The sequence below is a fragment of the Schistocerca nitens genome, chromosome 4 (genome assembly GCF_023898315.1).
Source record: "Schistocerca nitens isolate TAMUIC-IGC-003100 chromosome 4, iqSchNite1.1, whole genome shotgun sequence".
NCBI classification, from domain to species: domain Eukaryota; kingdom Metazoa; phylum Arthropoda; class Insecta; order Orthoptera; family Acrididae; genus Schistocerca; species Schistocerca nitens.
In genome coordinates, this window is record NC_064617.1 from 535990794 (window position 1) to 536011708 (window position 20915).

Below are 20915 nucleotides of genomic sequence, written 5' to 3' on the forward strand. Positions count from 1 at the left end.
TATTAGTTACTTTGATAAAGAACTCCTCTTAGTTTTCCTTGTTTCTTTGTAGCGCATGAAAATGGATCTATATCCTGAAACCCGGGTCGTGTGTATGATTTTATCCAAATAAATGACTTGTCATGTACAACTGGAGCGAATTTATTCTTTATGAAAAACATTTGTATGTATCACAGCCGCTTTTAGCACTAATACCTTGGACATTGGTAATAGACATCCCCCAATTTCCATTCTCATTTCAAAATGTTCCCACTTACTGCACATGAACTGATATCCTTTTATCTCTATTCCTCATCTGGCTTTCTTTGTTATTTCGATTCTGCCCCATTTCTTAGTACAAGCTAAGTACCCGGTGTTGCAAGGGTATGTACACTCCTGGAAATGGAAAAAAGAACACATTGACACCGGTGTGTCAGACCCACCATACTTGCTCCGGACACTGCGAGAGGGCTGTACAAGCAATGATCACACGCACGGCACAGCGGACACACCAGGAATCGCGGTGTTGGCCGTCGAATGGCGCTAGCTGCGCAGCATTTGTGCACTGCCGCCGTCAGTGTCAGCCAGTTTGCCGTGGCATACGGAGCTCCATCGCAGTCTTTAACACTGGTAGCATGCCGCGACAGCGTGGACGTGAACCGTATGTGCAGTTGACGGACTTTGAGCGAGGGCGTATAGTGGGCATGCGGGAGGCCGGGTGGACGTACCGCCGAATTGCTCAACACGTGGGGCGTGAGGTCTCCACAGTACATCGATGTTGTCGCCAGTGGTCGGCGGAAGGTGCACGTGCCCGTCGACCTGGGACCGGACCGCAGCGACGCACGGATACACGCCAAGACCGTAGGATCCTACGCAGTGCCGTAGGGGACCGCACCGCCACTTCCCAGCAAATTAGGGACACTGTTGCTCCTGGGGTATCGGCGAGGACCATTCGCAACCGTCTCCATGAAGCTGGGCTACGGTCCCGCACACCGTTAGGCCGTCTTCCGCTCACGCCCCAACATCGTGCAGCCCGCCTCCAGTGGTGTCGCGACAGGCGTGAATGGAGGGACGAATGGAGACGTGTCGTCTTCAGCGATGAGAGTCGCTTCTGCTTTGGTACCAATGATGGTCGTATGCGTGTTTGGCGCCGTGCAGGTGAGCGCCACAATGAGGACTGCATACGACCGAGGCACACAGGGCCAACACCCGGCATCATGGTGTGGGGAGCGATCTCCTACACTGGCCGTACACCACTGGTGATCGTCGAGGGGACACTGAATAGTGCACGGTACATCCAAACCGTCATCGAACCCATCGTTCTACCATTCCTAGACCGGCAAGGGAACTTGCTGTTCCAACAGGACAATGCACGTTCGCATGTATCCCGTGCCACCCAACGTGCTCTACAAGGTGTAAGTCAACTACCCTGGCCAGCAAGATCTCCGGATCTGTCCCCCATTGAGCATGTTTGGGACTGGATGAAGCGTCGTCTCACGCGGTCTGCACGTCCAGCACGAACGCTGGTCCAACTGAGGCGCCAGGTGGAAATGGCATGGCAAGCCGTTCCACAGGACTACATCCAGCATCTCTACGATCGTCTCCATGGGAGAATAGCAGCCTGCATTGCTGCAAAAGGTGGATATACACTGTACTAGTGCCGACATTGTGCATGCTCTGTTGCCTGTGTCTATGTGCCTGTGGTTCTGTCAGTGTGATCATGTGATGTATCTGACCCCAGGAATGTGTCAATAAAGTTTCCCCTTCCTGGGACAATGAATTCACGGTGTTCTTATTTCAATTTCCAGGAGTGTATTTATTCCAGTCTTCTTTTAGTCCATGTCCCCCTTCTTCCTTGCCATCTCCTCCCCCTACCCCCCTCTCTGCCCGCCTCCACCACCACCACCCCACTCTCCTTCCACCTCCATCACCACCCCACTCTGCCATTCCCTCCTCCCCCTCTCTCTGTCCTTCTCCCACTCTCTTTTTCCATCTCCTCCTCCCCTTCTCAATCTCGCCTCCCCCCCTCTCTCTCTCTCTCGCTCTCTCTGTTTTCTCCTCTCTCACTGTCAATCTCCTCCTCCCTCCTCCCTCCTCTCTGTCCATTTACTGCCGGTCGAAGTGGCCGAGCGGTTCTAGGCGCTTCAGTCCGGAACCGCGCTGCTGCTACGGTCGCAGGTTTAAATCCTACCTCAGGCATGGATGTGTGTGAAGTCGTTAGATTTAAGTAGTTCTAAGTCTAGGGGACTGATGACCTCATTTGTTAAGTCCCATAGTGCTTAGAGCCATTTGAACCATTTGAGCAACAGGAAGATAATGTGTTGTTTCAACAGGTTAACGCTCGCCCAAACACTGCCCATGAAACTCAATGAGCTCTGCAAGATGTGCAGCAACTTCCCTGGCCTGCCCGATTTCCGGACTTACCGCCAATCGAACACATGTGGGAACTGATGGAATGAGAAGCGACTCCTGAGACTTGACAACCAATAACTCTTACACAACTACATGAACAGATCGAGCAGGTGTGGCATCACGTATCTCGGGACAGTATCCGCCATCTGCACGGTCGACTGGATGCCAGTCAGAGCCTGCATTGCTACCCGTGGAGGCTAGACCACCTAATACAGGTGTTTCAGCATGGATCGATACCTAGCACCTCAGAACCGCTTATGCTACTGATCTGCAAATATAATCATTTCATGTACTCCATACGCACTGTTGCAGCAACAAATCTTGAGTGAATTGGAAACCTCTAAAATGGTGTACAAATTTTTGTTTCTGCCAGTGTTTCATTTTTTTGCATTTGATATGCTTTAATGTAGCATTCGAGCCGGTGTAAGTTCATCGTCAGCTGGAGGTGTTAGACGAACATTATCTTGTGAAAAGTGTCCAGCTAGAAGCTAGAGTCATTATGATTGCAGTGCATTTTGGTATCCGTAACAAATTCAGTTCAATAATGTACACATTAGCAAATTTACACACACACAAACTGTAAGGTACGCCTTATTCGCTGGCAAGAACACATTTTACTGTATTTCCAGTTTCGGTATTTCGCACACGTGAAGTGAATGTATCAGTGCCGTAGTACATGCGGAGTGAGGAGCGAGCGGTAGTTTCCCACGCTGGCTAGCAAAGGCCGTTGGCCATCTGGCGATTTCAGAGCCAGTGGGGTGAGGTGCCCATGCAGAAATCGCTTGTGACGTCAGCAAAGAGATACGTAGGGAAAGTGGATTTGTCCTAGCGCGAAACCAATGTCTGAAGTAAATGATAATTAATTGAAAACCTCAGCTGCCGACAGGTGTTGTTGATATACCTCAATGGGGACAGCTGATAATGTATGCCCCGACCGGGACTCGAACCCGAGATCTCCTGCTTACATGGCAGACGCTCTATCCATCTGAGCCACCGAGGACACAGATGAAAGCGTGACTGCAGGGGCTTATCCCTTGCACGCTTCCCGTGAGACCCACATTCCCAACTGTCCACAATCTACATTCGTAATGTTCCTAATATTCTCCCATCCACTCATTACTCGCGCCAACTAAGGTGACGATTGCCATAAGAGTTCGGGCAACCTGTGGATGGACAAATATTAGGAACACTACGAATGTACATTGTGGACAGTTGGGAATGTGGGTCTCACGGGAAGCGTGCAAGGGATAAGTCCCTGCAGTCGCGCTATTCATCTGTCTCCTCGGTGGCTCAGATGGATAGAGCGTCTGCCATCTAAGCAGGAGATCCTGGGTTCGAGTCCCGGTCGGGGCACACATTTTCAGCTGTCCTCATTGAGGTATATCAACAACACCTATCGGCAGCTGAGGGTTTCAGTTAGTCATCATTTATTCTAGAGAAGCTGCACGGTCATCAATGGTATCTGTTCTTTCGAGAACAGTTATTGTCTTCATATAATGTCTGAAGTAGTGCTGGAGGAAAGTGACATTAAATCCTGCACGGCTGTCCACAAACCCGTAAGACTACTAGGAGGGAGGGAGATCTCTTCTGAACACCACATTGCAAGGCATCGCAGATATGCTCAATAATGTTCATATCTGGGGAGTTGCTGTCCAGTGGAAGTGTTTAAACTGAGAAGAGTGTTCCTTGTTCATGGAGCCACTCTGTAGAAATTCTGGACGTGTGGGGTGTCGCATTGTCCTACTGGAATTGCTCAAGTCCGTCGGAATGCACAATGGACATGAAAGGATGCAGGTGATCAGACGGGATTCTTATGTACGTGTCACCTGTCACAGTCGTATCTAGACATAACAGGGATCCCATATCACTTCAGCTGCACACGCCCCACGCCATTACAGAGTCTCCACCAGCTTGAATAGTCTTCTGCAGATATGTAGGGTTCATGGATTCATGAGGTTGCCCCATTCGCTCGACACAATTTGAAACGAGACTCGTCCGACCAGGTAACGTATTTCCAGTCATCAACAGTTCGATGTCAATGTTCACGGACCCAGGCGAGGCGTAAAGTTTTGTGTCGTCCAGTCGTCAAGGGCACACGAGTGGGCCTTCGGCTCCGGAAACCCTTATCTATGATGTTTCGTCGAATGGTTCGCACGCTGACACTTGTTGATGGCCCAGCATTGAAATCTCCAGCAATTTGTGGAAGGGTTGCACTTCTGTCACGTTGACCATTCTCTTCGGTCACCGTTGGTCCCGCTCTTGCAGGATGTTTTTCCGGCCGCAGCGATGTTTTACCGGACTCCTGATACGCACGGTACACTCGTGAAATGGTCGTATCGGAAAATCCCCACTTCTTCGCTACCTCGAAGATGCTGTGTTCCATCGCTCGTGCACTGACTATAACACCACGTTCAGACCCACTTAAATCTTGATAACCTGCCATTGTAGCAGCAGTAACTGACCTAGCAACTGCGCCAGACCTTGTTGTCTTATATAGGCGTTGGCGACCGAAGCACCATATTCTGCCTGTTTACATTCTTTATTTGAATACGAATGCCAATACCAGTTTCTTTGCCGCTTCAGTGTATATGTTAACAGAAGTTGTCTTTTGCCACTTAGACATTAGAAGGAGTCTGCGGCTCATAAATACTATTTTTCGGTAATTTTACAACGCTAGGAAACGTTGATATTAATAAATAAACCGAAGATGTACGATCTTGTACGAACTATACCGACTGTACGATCAAGTTACAGACTATGCACCATAGTCGGCTGTCGTCGATAGGATCGATCAAGTCATGTAGTAGACCATGCTCTCGTACCGTTAATAGCTTATAACCAGTGTGAACAAGTTCATTTTATGGTGTTTCTTAAATAAACGCACTGTAATGGCATCCCGTGTAAAAACTATTTGCACAAAAACATCTTCCTGCTTCATTATATAACACATAGACAGTAGCACTGCACTTTCAGATTCCGATTGCGCTGCTACGGTTCCAATAGGGCCAAGGGGACATGAAACTACGAGAGTATCTCCACACAACAGGTAGGATGAATTTCTATGCGGCAGCTCACTAAGTCAGATCAAGGACGTACTGGCTTACTGGCTTAATTCTTGCAAAACAGACACACACACACACACACACACACACACACACACACACACACACACACACACACACAGGGTTTTACAGGTATAGCTGAAGATATTTTTATATGTAGTACCTTAATCTTAGTATGCACACAGTTCAGTGTTATATATTTTTTTTTCTACATTCAACAGTCTTCCCACAAACACATCACAAACTTTAAGATCTGATGTTTTCTGCACTGTCATAACTGCACCACTAGGTGGAGTATGAGTGTCAGTATAGGCTAACCGTCTTGTGTCCATGTGTCCACACTTTAACGCCCGACCTGCTGTGCAGGGGAAAATAGGCATTAATAGCTTGTTCTTACCACGTGTAGTTGGAGCTACTAACCAACATAAAAACATATGACTTGTAATAGCCATAATTATTATTCTGCAAATAACGTAAACACTGATGTAGTGCTGTACAGTACAGCGCTCTCACTCCCCACAGAAATATCTGCACTTGTACGCACTACACCATACGTAGTGCTACAAAACGATACCGACAAACTTCGAGTGGTTGTAAAGAGATGCCACGAGAAACATATTGAGGATAGATGCCTGCGTATGTAAACATCTTCAAATGCACTACAGAGCGTCAAAGTTGTAAGTACCGGCGCCTGCCTCTAGCCACGCCTTCGGTAGCAAACATGATTTTGTACGCTGACTGACGGTAGGCAGAACGTCGCGCAGTGTTGTCGTTCAGCGATCACCAATGTAGAAAATGGAACTAGCTGCTCCGTGACAGACCTTGTTTCTGTTGTCTCAGTGGATGACGGTTTCAAATAGGTTTTCCATCCGCAATTTATTATTCTCCTGGGACCTTCTAAAGATTTTATTGTAAAACTCAAATCAGACAGTCAAATTTTCTGTGCGACTTTTATTGAGTTTTGTGCTTATGTAGGTATGCCAATCCAGAAGCTGTGTTCTTTGAATGTTGACGAGTATGCAATGATGCCCTCGTCGGGTTTACTGCAACAGCAGCTATACAATGCGATTCCGTGATGGCGTTCCAAACTTTCAGGGATGATGGACAAGGATAAACGTGTCAATTTGAAGCAAGGAATTCTAGCCGGAAACGACTGGCTCGAAAGTTATAAGCGAAAATCATTCTGATACCTCTGAGAGCGGAATACATCTGCCGGATCTGTTATTTCTAAGATTGTAGGGCAGGCACCTTTCAGAGCTCGTAGTATGGACGAAACCAAAAAGAAAATTCCAGTAAAAGTGGCTCTAGAATGCATACCTTAAGAGCTACGGGCACTTGTTCAAGAGATGTTTTCCACAGTATCGAAGAAGGACAAGTGTTCATAGTTTTTGTAGTATGAATTTTGGAGCTCAAGTTTACCAGGTATTTTTCCCTTGTTTTCCAACGACTTGTTGAGTCCATGTCACGTCGAGTTGCTGCACTACGCCGCGCATAAGGACGTCCGACACGATATTAGCAGGTATTCCATGACATTTGTCACCCCAGTGTAAATCTTTCCGAGCGATCTGATTTATTTTATTCTTGTTGTTGTTGTGGTCTACAGTCCAGAGACTGATTTGATGTATCTCTCCATTCTACTCTATCCTGTGCAAGCTTTTTCATCTCCAAGTACCTACTGCAACCTATATCTTTCTGAATGTACTTAGTGTATTCATCTCTTGAGCTCCCTCTACGATTTTTACCGTCCATGCTGCCCTCCAATACTAAAGTGGTGATCCCTTGATACCTCAGAGCAAGTCCTTCCAACCGATCCCTTCCTCTAGTCAAGTTGTGCCACAAATTCCTCGTCTCCCCAAATCCATCCAGTACCTCCTCATTAGTTACGTGATCTACCCATCTAAACTTCAGTATTCTTCTGTAGCACCACATTTCGAAAGCTTCTATTCTCTTCTTGTCTAAAGCATTTATCATCCATGTTTCACTTCCATAGATGGCTACACTCCATACAAATACTTTCAGAACAGACTTCCTGACACTTAAATTTATACTCGATGTTAACAAATTTCTTCAGAAACGCTTTCCTTGCCATCGTCAGTCTATATTAATTCCCTCAGCATCATCTTATTTATTTCGACTACATTCCATTATCCTCATTTAGCTTTTGTTGATATTCGTCTTATATTCTCCTTTCAAGACACTGTCCATTCCATTCAACTGCTCTTCCTTTGCTGTCTCTGACAGAATTACAATGCATCGGCAAACCTCAAAGTTTTTATTTCTTCTCCGTGGATTTTAATTCCCACTGCAAATTTTTCTTTTTTTTTTCCTGCACTGCTTGTTCAACATGTAGATTCAATAACATCGGGGAGAGGCTACAACCCTGTCTCACTCCCTTCCCGACCACTACTTCCCTATCATGCCCCTCGACTCTTATAACTGCCATCTGGTTTCTGTACAAATTGTAAATAGCCTTTCGCTCCCTGTATTTGAGCCCTGCCACCTTTAGAATTCGAAAGAGATTATTCCAGTCAACATTGTCAAAAGCTTCCTCTAAGTCTACAAATGCTAGAAAGGTACGTTTGCCTTTCCTTAATCTATCTTCTAAGATAAGAAGTATATTCAGTATTGCCTCCCGTGTTCCATTTTATTATGATGATAATTTCTCCCTATATACGTGGGCGCCAACAAAATATTTTCACACTCTGACGAGAGAACTGACGATTGAAATTATGTGAGAAGATCCTACCGCAACGAAGCACCCCTTTGTTTTGGTGACCGCTACCCTAATTTGCGTATCATTTCTATGGCACTCTCTCACCTACTTCGCGAAAGTACAAAACGAGGTATCCTTCCTTGAATTATTTCGATGTCCTCCGTCAGTCTTATCTGATACGCATCCCACACCGCACAGCAGTACTCCAGAAGAGGGCGGACAAGTTTAGTGTAAGCTGTCTCTGTAGTAGACTTGTTGCATTCCCTAAGTGTTCTGCCAATAAATCGAAGTCTCTGGTTTGGTTTCCCCGCAACGTTATGAATGTGATCGTTCCCATTTCAGTTGTTTAGGGATAATGCAATCCAAGTTACTACAGACAATGCGCAAGTTTATTGTCATTCAAAAAATTTATTTAAGATGTGAGCTCCGTTGGAACTTAAACAGCGTGTTAATTCAGTCGGCGACGTCTCTCGATACCGGCAGTGATAAGGAAAACAACGCATGCGTGGTCTCCCTCGGAGAGCGAATCTCTGGAAGGGGTCGTGTAGGCACTGTTGTGCCCAGGTGAGTCCTCGGGTCCAGAAGAAACTCTTTATCCCATTATCCATCGATATCGCACTTTTAACTTATTTAGTTCCTGTCACACAACGTACGTCACCTCCATGAAACAAAGGTACTTGCTTCATAGTAGGCATTCATCGATCACTGAAAGTACTGTCAAATAACACTGCGGCGGCGCGGTTCTTTCCGTCGCTTTACGACTCACCTACACCTACCTGTGAACATTGTCTCAGCAGATCATCGGTAGGAAAGCCGAGTGAAACCTACTGTACTTCGACATGAACCACGCTGCAATTAAAGCCACTAATCTACGTTTCGGGAGAAACACGAAATGAAAGGTTGGAAATTTTGTCCTCAATTAATATATTCTGAAACTTAGGTGAACAAGTATCACTGCCAAGCCTGTGCTAGTCTTAACACAGTCACTCACAATCCCTTTCACTCACGTTAGTAAGCTTATGGTGTTGCATTTCCCGAAAACGTAATAGCTACAAAAATACTCATTATTTTTGATTGAGAATGCTCGCCAAATATTAAGTCTGTCGGTATCAAATGCAGTCACAGTTTTTAGCCACCGACCTGCTCAATACGCCACGCGGAATATATGTCTTTTCTCGTCACAAAATTCACTTAAAAATTCCGAAATTTCTACACACACATCGGAGTAATTATGTCGTCACTTTACCACACTTTTGATGTATGAAACATTGCTAGATCCGCCAACTTATCATTTTCATCGGAACTACTACTGCACACGTCCGATCTCTTTCATGGCTAGGCTTCGACTCCCCCCTAGAATGCTCTAAGTGTTCTCTACCAGCAGAGAAAAGCGCGCGAAGAATATTGCTTTACCATTGGTCAGTTTAGTCAACAGCCAATAGCACAACAACATTCTCCCGCGTCAATCCGCGTTTTTCATCAATGGCAAATCGCGAAATACGACTGCACCTTTTACCGTCGTAATTATGTAATATGCTGAAGCTTTGCTTGTGCATAAAGTTATTTACTATTGTTATTTATACCTGAATTAACTTTCCCTTTACTATAAACTTACTTTACAAATCTATTCTACAAAAACCCCTTTGTTCATATCCATACTTCTTCGAAATGTTCCCACACTAAATCCTACTACATAACTCGTTAAACACTTATCTTCATATTAACATTAATCCCCACTCACGCATCATTCATACTGCTAAAACACATTTATAACATTTTACATACGCAAAAAGACATAACAACACTTTATGAAAACACTACAACAGTTTATGAAAAACATTCTATTACTTTAGTGCAGTCTAGTGGGCACAATCGAAACTAAAATCACAGTCCCCCTATCCAATACTGTCCTCTATCGGCTGATACATAAACCACGTGCGCGTCCAGTCTTGCGTCACCATTTGTCACTCTCCAGCTCTGAGACACATCTCCCACTTAACCGCCTCCAAGGCAGGGTCGCTATATGGCGCTACGCCTCAACACTTCCTGTGCGCCGTGTCAGGGAGATTAATAAAATGCGAATTAATGTTCGAAAGAAATCTTCAAAAATTCATAAATAGGAGATCGTATGTCTCCTAAGCCATCCTGCCCTGATGTCCTGCCATAATGGAGAACAGGATCTGTTATCAGTTAACACTGATCTCGCTGTTTCACCTGGATTTATATCACAGAATGCACCCAGAAACTTTATCTTGCATTTCTTCGTCGTTGCATTTCACGCGTAAGGAACTATCAAAAAGGGTAATTTTCAGTTATGTACAGATGGTCCTAATTAAACAGATGGTTTTCCGAGTGCTACAGTGCAGGCTCTATACATCGTACGTACGATCATTAACCGGTTCTCTCGCGGAATACGCGGAAAAATAATAGTTGTACTATCTCCAATCAGGTGAAAATGTGGCGCCGTAAGCAATCAGAATGTGAAATGCTTCCTGTTTTGACGTCGGTATGCTGTTAGGCGCCTTTAGCGTTAAGGATTAAGAAGGCTCGAGTTGCTCGTAGGAAGCGCAATCGGTATTAAGAAGAAAGACCATGCGCTGCTAGAAAAGTTGCTTCATCAGAACGACAGCAACAGCAGCATTGCATTGCGGGAATATCGCCGACAGAAATGGGCTAAAGAATATGATCAAGAAATTTGAAGGGACAGGTGAATTAGGCGGTGCAGTAGGAAGAGGGAGGCTGCCCATTCCCATTGCAATTGTTGATGGAGCTACTGTAGCTATAGCCAACCGTGCAGTACTTTCCTCAAATTCTGCAACCAGAACTCGAGATATGTCACGGGAATTGTCTCTCCCCTGGCCAACAGTTCAAAAGATTTCGCGGCACATTTTACTCTGGTATCCCTACAAGTTTCAGAATGTGCACCAAATGGCTACAACGCCGTTTGAGGAGGTGTCTGCGAGACAGCATATTCTAACACAGCGAATGAATCAGATATAAAAGATTCTCGATCTACAAGAAGGTTATGTTTGGTATTGTAATATGGCACCAGGAACCGTACCGCCAGCGGGCAAAACTCTTACCGACTAAACTAATCAGGTACTACTCAGCAGCCGCCCTCCCAGCTTAGTCGGTGCGAGCAATGCCCGCGAATGGCAAAGTTCCGGAGTCGGCTCCCACGCTGGCATACAGCTTCAGTTTGTCGGAAATTTTCACAACAGCGAACACTTCGCAGCAAAATGAATGATTTTTTACATTGAAGTTTACATTACAATATTGTAAAAAGCTATTAAAATTGCGGAATTCGTGGTAGGCTCGCTTCAGTTTATCCGGTAACGTACTGAAACTTTTAAAGATCCTGTTTGATTTAAGAACGGCCAAAGGGTACCTTTTGACAATCTTTCTTCTTACTAATAGAAATCTTCAAATTTCATATAGATTCACTTCGGGTTTAAGGTATGTGACAGCTTAAGGTCAACTCGCATGTTCTCTTGTTTGTAACCTGTATCTCTGATATGTGAAGGTACTGCAGATTTTATTGGTATCATGCTAGAATGAGTTTGTACGGTCCTTGAATATGGAGTAAAAGGTACTGCCAGTTTGTACTGAATATTCGCGACAAAGTTAATTAGAACTAATTTTGAAAATGCCACATTTCATAAATCTGTCGTCAATATTTTGACAGCAGAGGGACTTTCCGTGGGACAACTAATTGTTTTGTGGAAAAACTTGTTCTTACATTGTTGTTGTTGTTGTGGTCTTCAGTCCTGAGACTGGTTTGATGCAGCTCTCAAAAAAATGGTTCAAATGGCTCTGAGCACTATGGGACTCAACTGCTGAGGTCATTAGTCCCCTAGAACTGAGAACTAGTTAAACCTAACTAACCTAAGGACATCACAAACATCCATGCCCGAGGCAGGATTCGAACCTGCGACCGTAGCGGTCTCGCGGTTCCAGACTGCAGCGCCTTTAACCGCACGGCCACTTCGGCCGGCGATGCAGCTCTCCATGCTACTCTATCCTGTGCAAGCTTCTTCATCTCCCAGTACTTACTGCAAACTACGTGCTTCTGAATCTGCTTAGTGTATTCATCTCTTAGTCTCCTATGATTTTTACCCTCCACGCTGCCCTCCAATGCTAAATTTGTGATCCCTGGATGCCTCAGAACATGTCCTACCAACCGGTCCCTTCTTCTTGTCAAGTTGTGCCACAAACTCATTTTCTCCCCAATTCTATTCAATACCTCCTCATTAGTTATGTGATCTACCCATCTAATCTTCAGCATTCTTCTGTAGCACCACATTTCGAAAGCGTCTATTCTCTTCTTGTCCAAACTATTTATCGTCCGTGTTTCACTTCCATACATGGCTACACTCCATACAAATACTTTCAGAAACGACTTCCTGACACTTAAATCTATACTCGATGTTAACAAATTTCTCTTCTTCAGAAACGCTTTTCTTGCCATTGCCAGTCTACATTTTATATCCTCCCCACTTCGACCATCATCAGTTATTTTGTTCCCCAAATAACAAAACTCCTTTACTACTTTAAGTGTCTCATTTACTAATCTAATTCCCTCAGCATCACCCGACTTAATTCGACTAAATTCCATTATCCTCGTTTAGCTTTTGTTGATTTTCATCTTATATCCTCCTTTCCAGACACTGTCCATTCCATTCAACTGCTCTTGTCCTTTGCTGTCTCTGACAGAATTACAATGTCATCGGCGAACCTCAAAGTTTTTATTTCTTCTCCATGGATTTTAATACCTACTCCGAATTTTTCTTTTGTTTCCTTTACTGCTTGTTCAATATACAGATTGAATAACATCGGGGAGAGGCTACAACCCTTTCTCACTCCCTTCCCAACTGCTGCTTCCCTTTCATGTCCCTCGACTCTTATAACTGCCATCTGGTTTCTGTACAAATTGTAAATAGCCTTTCGCTCCCTGTATTTGAGCCCTGCCACCTTTAGAATTTGAAAGAGGTTATTCCAGTCAACATTGTCAAAAGCTTTCTCTAAGTCTACAAATGCTAGAAAGGTACGTTTGCCTTTCCTTACTCTTTCTTCTAAGATAAGTCGTTAGGTCAGTATTGCCTCACGTGTTCCAACATTTCAACGGAATCCAACTGATCTTCCCCAAGGTTAGCTTCTACTAGTTTTTCCATTCGTCTGTAAAGAGTTCGCGTTAGTATTTTGCAGTTGTGGCTTATTAAACTGATTGTTCGGTAATTTTCACATCTGTCAACACCTGCTTTCTTTGGGATTGGAATTATTATATTCTTCTTGAAGTCTGAGGGTATTTCGCCTGTCTCATACATCTTGCTCACCAGATGGTAGAGTTTTGTCAGAACTGGCTCTCCCAAGGCCGTCAGTAGTTCTAATGGAATGTTGGTCCACTCCCGGGGCCTTGTTTCGACTCAGGTCTTTCAGTGCTCTGTCAAACTCTTCACGCAGTATTGTATCTCCCATTTCGTCTTCATCTACATTCTCTTCCATTTCCAGAATATTGTCCTCAAGTACGTCGCTCTTGTATAGGCCCTCTATATACTCCTTCCACCTTTCTGCTTTCCCTTCTTTGCTTAGAACTGTGTTTCCATCTGAGCTCTTGATATTCATACAAGTGGTCCTCTTTTCCGCAAAGGTCTCTTTAATTTTCCTGTAGGCAGTATCTATCTTACCCCTAGTGAGATAAGCCTCTACATCCTTACATTTGTCCTCTAGCCATCCCTGCTTAGCCATTTCGAACTTCCTGTCGATCTTATTTTTGAGACGTTTGTATTCCTTTTTGCCTGCTTCATTTACTGCATTTTTATATTTTCTCCTTTCATCAATTAAATTCAATATTTCTTCTGTTACCCAAGGATTTCTACTAGACCTCGTCTTTTTACCTACTTGATCCTCTGCTGCCCTCGCATTCGGAAGGACGACGGTTCAATCCCGCGTCCGGCCATCCTGATTTAGGTTTTCCGTGATTTCCCTAAATCGCTCCAGGCAAATGCCGGGATGGTTCCTTTGAAAGGGCACGGCCGACTTCCTTCCCCGTCCTTCGCTAATCCGATGAGACCGATGACCTCGCTGTTTAGTCTCTTCCCCGAAAACAACCAACCAACCTCTGCTGCCTTCACTACTTCATCCCTCAGAGCTACCCATCCTTCTTCTACTGTATTTCTTTCCCCCATTTGTGACAATTGTTCCCTTATGTTCTCCCTGAAACTCTGTACAGAGTCCACATCTGCCCCTGGAAATGTCTTATCAATTTAATACCTGGTTCCTAAATCTCTTTCTTACCATTATATAATCTATCTGATACCTTCTAGTATTTCCAGGATTCTTCCATGTGTACAATCTTCTTTTATGATTCTTACATTACACTGTTTAAAGGGATTAAAGGTTTTTTTGAGGAATGTTGCAGTTGCAGTGCGATAAAACGTAACAAGAGTGTATGTCACACTTAATGTCGACCAATCACTAAAAGAATAGTAGGTCAGTGCTTCACAGAGAGTAATTCTCATTGTGTCGTGTGGTAAAGGGTCCTCATCACAGAACCGTTTAAGGGGCAACTTGGGAAGAAGAATTATTTTATGCTCCTGTGTTGTGTTCTGAAGTCCAAAGTATAGTTTGATGCAGCTCTCCACGCGAGTCGACACTCTGCTGGCCTCTTCAAAAAAATGGTTCAAATGGCTCTAAGCACTATGGGACTCAACTGCTGTGGTTATCAGTCCCCTAGAACTTAGAACTACTTAAACCTAACCAACCTAAGGACATCACACACATCCATGCCCGAGGCAGGATTCGAACCTGCGACCGTAGCAGCAGCGCAGTTCCGTGGCCTGTTCATCTCTGCATAATTAGTTCTGCAACAGGCATCCATTTCAACCAGATTACTGTAGACGAGCTTTCGTCTCCGTCTATAAATTTACCTCCGACAATTCTTCAATGTATGAGGATGTGTCTCATCTCCTGATCCGTTTATTTTTTTCGAATTGTGCCAGAAATTTCTTCTCTCCCCCACCCTGTCCAGTGCCCCTTCTTAGTTATTCGACTTTTCCGCCTAATCTTGACATTTCATAAGCTTCTGTTCTCCTCTGAACAGTTTGTCGTCCACGTTTCACTTCCGAGCAAGGCTGCATTCCAGCCCAATACCTCCAGAAAAGACTTCCTAACACTTAAACTTGCATTAGAAATTAGCAAATTTCTCTTTTTCTTCCTCTTGCCAGTCTGTATTTTTATGTTCTCTACTTTTGTCGTCTTCAGTTATTTTACTGCCCACGTAGCAAAAGTCAACAACTACTTTTAGCGTCTAGTTTCCCAATCTAATTATTTCAGAATCGCCTTATTTAATTCTACTACATTCAGTTTCTTTCATTTTATTTTGCTTTGTGTCTCATTTCATCTTCCAAGTTTACTGCCTTCTCTGAATTAATTACAATGTAATCGGCAAATTCCTAGTTTTTATATCTTCTGTCTGAACTTTACTCCTCTTTCCAAATTACCTCTTGATTTCCTTTAATACTTGCTCAATGCACGGATTTAATAACGTTGGGGATATGCTGCAATGCTGCCTCATTCGCTTCTCAGGTACTGCTTTGGATTTAATAACGTTGGGGATATGCTGCAATGCTGCCTCATTCGCTTCTCAGGTACTGCTTCCCTCTCACGTCCTTCAACTATTTATAACTGCTTAATGGTTTCTGTACAAGCTGTAGATAAACCGTCGCTCTGTGTATTTTATCGCTCCTAACTTCAGAGTTTGAGTCTATTCCAGCCACCATTGCCAAATTTTTCTCTAAATCTACAAATGCCACAGACGTCTATCTTCTAAGATACAGCACAGAGTCAGTATTTGATCACGTGTTCCGATGTTTCTCCGGAACACAATGCTCTTCGCTTCGGTCGGCTTCTGCCAGTCGCTCCATCCTCCTAAACATGTTCTAATTAATATACTCGGGCCGTTAGGGTTCCCAGGAGAGCGTCTGGGACGTACGAATCGTCCCTTCACTTAGCACAACCCATGTTACTGTATGTCGACCGAGGCTCACCTTCATTTGCAGCCGAGTTCCAGCTGGCAATCAGTCGCTCGCTCTCAGCGTCCCCCTCGTTCCCTGCTGATGTTCCTGGTCATTACGGCACTTCAGCACCCCGGCCCACTTCCACTATCTGGACAAATCACGTCATCTGATCTCCTCAGTCATCACTCCCTGTCGCACATAAACTGTGTACCTTTAATGTTAGTAACAATAATGCTTAAGTCTACCAGATATTATGCAGTATGATACCACGTAGCGACGCACCTTCTACTCTCGCGGGTAACAAACAACAATTGTTTTTAATAGGCCGCTGCTTTTATATAATTTATCTTGTGTGACATAAACATGAACATGAAAAGTGGAGATCTATATCCAAACTATCAGAGATTCGACAGTGCTCGGTGACGTGATTTATTTAACCGATTACCGTTGTTTTTACTCACGAACTTGAGTGATGTCTATGTTAAAATCTTTCGCAACAGTGTGTGTGCTTGTGTGTGTGCGTGTGTGTGTGAGGGAGACAGAGCAAGCTTCTCAGCTCAGCCTCGATTCCGTAGACAGTGTCAAAGGTGACATACCGTATACTGGTCAAGCCTTTCCAACAGAGACTGCGCTAGTTAGGATGATCCTTTGGTGCATTAGCTTAATGAATCGACCCATAGGGTTTCATCCCATCTGCACTCTGTGTAGCTCTCGTAGGAAACGCAAGTAGGCGACCTGTGATTCTAATTAGTGTTGCAAGTAGGTAGTTTCTATGAAATAAGGTCCAGGATGCCATTAAGATGCGTTTATTTGCAAACGCCGTAAAATAGTAATAGTTTAGTGTTGTAAAACTATTCCTTTCACAACATTAATAATTTCCGAGAGCACAGTAAAGCTAAATATTATAACTGAACAGCATCTGCATACATTCTGTCGCGACTCTCACCTATGAACAGGCTATGTACGTCCTATCGCCGACTGGCGAGCTTGGCGCAGCCGAAATCTCTTACTTACATCGTGACACTTCGTAGACAATCGTGCATCTTTAGTAAGTTAACAATATCCATGTGCCTATTGAATATACGAGCTTATTGTGTGAAGCCCTGATGACCCGTAGGCTCATCCTAGTACCAGTTATGCAAAAAGATGACTTTAATATTAAAATTTAATAAAGTAAAATCAACACTCTACTCTTATGACTCATCATCGCGCCATTTGGTCCAGTTGCTGGCTTTTTCTCCGTGGGGGCTTCTTGCTCCCTGCCGGATTATTCTGCATCACTGCTTAATGCAGCGAATTGACTGCGGCTATCTGCCGAGTTTTAAGAAGCGTAAAATTTGGAAAAATAAATGCCCTGAAAAACAAGTGACACCTCACAAGTAGGTGTGGGAGGGTGGCTGTGAGAGAATGAGTGGGGGAGAGTGAGTGGGTGGGAGGAGGCACGAAGGAAAAATCGACAAGTAACGGAGAGATATGGAGTGCGGAAGTAAAGTGACACTAAAGATAAATTCACAACAGAATTGGTTCAAATGGTTCAAATGGCTCTGAGCACTATGGGACTCAACATCTGAGGTCACGTCCCTAGAACTTAGAACTACTTAAACCTAACTAACCTAAGGACACAACACACATCCATGCCCGAGGCAGGATTCGAACCTGCGACAATAACGGTCGCGCGGTTCCGGACTAAAGTGCCTAGAACCGCTCGGCCACACCGGCCGGCTAAAAGAATTGGTTTAGCATGTCAACCTTAATTTGGCTGCTGCAAATGTCTTAGTATCGACAACGTCTGAACACTTCCTGCCGCAGTTCTGATATGGTACAAAGTTGTGCAACACAGTGCGCCCAGCTTTAGAAGAGAGAACAGAGAGTTGACTAAGAAGTACGTAGTTGGGCAACGATTGGTATGTCGGTCATATGAACTTCCTCTCATGACTTCCTTCCTCCCTCCCCCTCAATGTAATCAAAATCTAGCTGTGGGGGACTAGATGCAGGCGTAACTTTGTAGGGAATACAATTCAACACTGTCTTCATACGAATGGACTTCCAGTAAATCGTAAAGTGAGATACTATCTATACTTTTTTACTTGCTAACGATGAATGAACGTCCAACTCACAAGTTATAACATACGATTAACAAAAAGAACAGCCGTCAACCCGAATTATTATTTATTATATCCGTTTATTACGTCTTGCTTAGTATTGTAGGACGTTTCTGTGACAGTTTTCTCTATTACATATCTCGAAAAGGCATTTGGCCGAGTGCCACATGATCTGATTTGGCTTGCTCAGAGAGAGCATGGAGTACCTGAAGAACTCGTAAGACGGCTCAGACTGCCTTACCGTGACGCGAAGCAGTCGGATACAGTTAGCTGCTGAACTTTCGGGGAATTTTCCTGTTTCTGCAGGAGTACATCCGGGATCTGTCGTCTCACATCTCCTCTTGTCATAGTCATGGATACGGTCACAAGAGAACTACAGAAAACCGCACTCAGTACTTTACTATATGCTGACGATGTGCTGTTGGTCTCCGAAGATAAGAACGTCTGCAATGTCAGATCCAATCCCGGAACGATCGCCTTGCGTAAGTAGGTCTACGGCACAACGTAAAGAAAACGCAGTATCTTACGATGGATTTAAACGGCCCGGATGCCATCAGAATCAATCGTGTTAACCTTCCGGTAGCAAGAACTTTTAAGTACCTTGCCTCAACATTACGGTAACCTCAGCGCAGAAATCTCTGACCGCCTGAGCAGCACGTGGATATTTCTGTGACTGGTGTGCTCTGCAACCAGAAGATTCCAGACAGCCTCGAATCGGAAGTACACCGATCTGTAATCCGTGTTGCTGCTCTCTATGGTGCTGAATGCTGACCTTTAACAAAAGGAGAGGGACAGCGGCTTGCTGCCTTGGAAACCAAAATGCTCATGTGGATATTTGGATTAACACTGCGTGATTATGTCACAAATGATGAAGTTTGTTATAGTGAGTAGCACCGATGGTGTTCTTACAATGGTATGGGCATGTCCTTAGAGCAGGCGCAACAACAGTGGCGAAGACTGATTTGAGCTTGACAGTATGTGGTAGACGGCCAGTAGGACGAACTAGACAGCGATGGCTTGACACCCTGCACGAAGATCTCAACATCTCAAGCCTGCACCCTGATCAAGCACAAGATCGAATAAAATGGCGACAGAGAGCCAAAACAGCTGTCACTGGCAGCATGCGGGACAAACGCTAAGGAAAAATAAGAAGATTAACAACATATTGTGTTTGGTAAACGTGATGTATATCAAAGTTGGCCCATCCGGCGCACAGGTCGCCCAATGTGGCGTCGAATGTAATAAGACCTGCACCAAGGCGGCCGGACCTGCCCCGCAAGGGGCCTCCCGGCCAATGACGCCAAACGCTCATTCCCATTTCATTTCCATATCTAAGTTGGTGACTACATCTAGAAATGAGGTCTGAAGAACGTTCGGAACGATATGTTATCTTTGCTTTGGCTTTACGGTGAGTTTAAATATGTAATTCTGAGAAATATATGCAACAACAAATACTACTTGTATTTCTATGTTTGCACATAGCTTGCTGCTCCAAACCAGTTCTTGTGAATTCAATCGTTACTCTGGCCTAACATAAACAGAATTACTTCCTTGTTATGCTTACGTGTTGTTACAGCAGTCGGGATTGCCACCCATTTTTCGGTCATCTGTGCTCTCCTTTGTAAGCCTTATTTTAAACTACAGAAATTCAATAATAAGTTAAATCCTTATCCATCGAGAATTGAGCACTGTATCTCTAGAGGATGCAACGAAAACTCCCAGAAATTTTATACGTGGAAGTAAAAGCACGGAACCGCTCCACGAAAGAAGAAAAAGAAAACCTGTCGCAGTTTATTGTTCGAAACGTTTTAAACTGCACTCTCTCTTGCACAGATTATTAAAACCTGATCATATCGATTAAATATAGCTTGAAAATCGGTTTAAATTTAAGTAAGCTAATCATATTTGCAAACAATCTATACAAAATCGTTTTTAACACTCTCTTTATGTTTAATTATTACAGCAATACTATTCTTCACAGATGTTAAGAGCATTCCTGTACTATGGATTCGCTTTGTGTTGGGAAACAAGTTCTGAATTTATCTCCATCAGTTCTGAACTTTAGCTTAGTCGTCGTAAAATTTCTGATCACTACTGAAGACGTAGTCATGAGTGAAGCACCAGGTCGCACCCGTCTGTCCTCGATGTTAATCAAAGACTATGTGAGATTATCAACCGCCAGACCGTTGAACATATGGGCAACTGAATCGGTCATTTCTAAAGGATACCACATCCCCTCAGAATAGTTTCGAGAAAAATACAGAAATATGTTTTACAGTGGAACTGCCAGGTAAAGGTATTTTTGTTCATCAGTACAAAATATTGCAGATTACATTATACAAAAAAAATTTCTATTCAGTATGAAGAAACCAATTCCCTTCTGAATTCTGTGAAATATGGACATTCCAGCATGAATTCAGGAACCTGCTCTCTTATGCACAGGCTGTTTAATGGCTTTCTCATTTTCGTAAGAGATATTGTCGCTAGAGTGTTGGACGAAAATTTATTGGTTATTTACTATGCAATGGGTTACAACTAGCATACTGAAGGTACAGTGTATCTAGTAATATTTTAGTTAATGGCATAAGTTATCCTCTACATGGATTCTCAGTATATTCTCATAATACAATAG

General features: G+C 43.9%; 1 protein-coding gene and 1 non-coding gene across 2 annotated transcripts in view; both read left to right on the forward strand.

The window, feature by feature from the left end:
* Window positions 1-20915, forward strand: part of LOC126252420 (low-density lipoprotein receptor-related protein 4) — an 827262-nt gene that overhangs the window by 439934 nt on the left and 366413 nt on the right. The gene's annotated exons all lie outside the window — the stretch shown is intronic.
* Window positions 3671-3744, forward strand: Trnar-ucu (transfer RNA arginine (anticodon UCU)). Its single transcript has one exon. It is a non-coding gene; the product is annotated as a tRNA-Arg (tRNA).